Below are 1,814 nucleotides of genomic sequence, written 5' to 3'. Positions count from 1 at the left end.
AAAGCAAAAACCGCCTTCTTCCAGTAGCCGTGCAAACCAACACAGAAAAAAGCAGTCTTAAATCAGGGGCCTTTTAAATTTGCACTGGTGGTTTGAAGCCGAGCCATGGGCGTAACCGGTTTTCAGGTGCGCAAGCGCAGTTCGAGACCGGTTTCGTATACAAAATGTTACTTCTAGATATCAGATTAATATTGAAAGCATTTTAATTACTTCTGTTTAAAAGCCCACCATGTTTAAATCGTTTAGGAGAAACCGTGGTAAATTTGAAAATAAATTTGAGGTGGATGCACAAATACACCCAGATAAAACAACAACGCCCAACGTGGGGCTCGAACCCACGACCCTGGGATTAAGAGTCCCATGCTCTACCGACTGAGCTAGCCGGGCAACTGACAAACCGTCTTCTTTTTCTACCTTTTGTGAAGTCTGTAACTGCATTTGCTTGCACTTTTTTCTGTTTCTGAAAACAATTTTTAACCATTTGGCATTATTTCAAAGAATGTTTTTAAACATTTAATTATACTAAGATTTAAGAATTGTTACTTTGTTGTTGAAGTTTGTCTTTGCAGTGTTAAAATACTCAACTGTACAAATGCCATTTTCTTTACTTAAACGTGTATCAAGGCCACTAAACTAGCAAACGGCATATTGAGTTCCTACATAATATAACTCATTTAAAAAGTACAAAATTTTACATGTTGATTTCAGTGAAGAACGGCAGTCCTAAGCTATTTTCTTTTTAAACGATATGATTAGGAAAAGTTAAAAATTGGAAAGTCAGGTCGGATTCAATTTTTTAAAAAGTCGCTTTCACGTTACCGTCAAAGGACTGAGAAACACAACTCCCAGGAGTTGTGACCAATGTGCCGGAAGGACAGCAGCTGAGAGGAAAGGGTTATATCCTCTGAATCTAAAGGTAAAGAATGAAAGTTTTCACACAATAAAAAAGAAAACATGGAAAGAAAAAAAGAGGAAGAAAAAAAGAACATAAATTCTAACAGAAAAAGAGAGGCTCTTTTTTTGGACCATGTTCGTCCCAATTTTATGAAGTGGAGACAATACTCTCCTATGAGCATTTGTGTGTGTGTGTGTGTGTGTGTGTGTGTGTGTGTGTGTGTGTATTCTGAGATACTGGTGAATTTCTCTAGATAAAGAATTTTGCACAGTTCTGTGATGAGGAGTGTGTCTGTTTGAGGTAGGGATTAATCTTACTGTTCAGAATCGCAAGTTAAAGCCTAATTGTAAACCTTAAGATAACAAAGAATTCCTGTGCCACTATTCCTAAAACACAGAAACTAAATATACAGAACATCGAATTTCCTGAGGTACTCAAAAAAAAAAAAAAGAAAAAAAAAGATGTGCCATAAAATGCTTTGATTCTCAAAGTATACTGACTTAATTATTTAAAAAATTTGAGCTTCAAATAATAATTGCAACCAATTTTTTTTTCTTGCAATTGTAAAGTTGTTTGTTGGTGTCTCTCTAGCTCTCTGTTTTGTTTTTGTTTGTTTGTTTTTGTTTTTGAGAGAGGATCAGCCCCAGCTGGCCTAAACTCAGTATGCAGACCACGCTGGCCTCGAACTCACAGAGATCCTCCTACCTCTGCCTCCCGAGTGCACAACGACGCCCCGCCTGATTCTAGCCCTTTTCTTATGCCAAATTTTCTTATTTTCCTGGCAGGAATGAACATACAGTAAAGAGACACTTGTGCCCCTCCCTTTGGTATCATAATACACAAATGATGAACTCTGGAGAAATGAAAACTTCTCCGGGAATCTCAGGCTGGGAGAAGGAAAAGGCTGAAGCCTGGATCC

General features: G+C 37.7%; 1 non-coding gene across 1 annotated transcript; it reads right to left on the bottom strand.

Moving 5' to 3' along the window:
• Positions 1–314: 314 nt before the first annotated feature.
• On the bottom strand, positions 315–387 carry Trnak-cuu. Its single transcript has one exon. It is a non-coding gene; the product is annotated as a tRNA-Lys (tRNA).
• Between the last annotated feature and the right edge of the window lie 1,427 nt (positions 388–1,814).

This window comes from Nannospalax galili, unplaced genomic scaffold (genome assembly GCF_000622305.1).
Source record: "Nannospalax galili isolate Female #2095 unplaced genomic scaffold, S.galili_v1.0 scaffold336, whole genome shotgun sequence".
Taxonomy (NCBI): domain Eukaryota; kingdom Metazoa; phylum Chordata; class Mammalia; order Rodentia; family Spalacidae; genus Nannospalax; species Nannospalax galili.
Note: the sequence above shows the minus strand (reverse complement) of the source record. Positions and strands in the feature narration are given on the sequence as shown.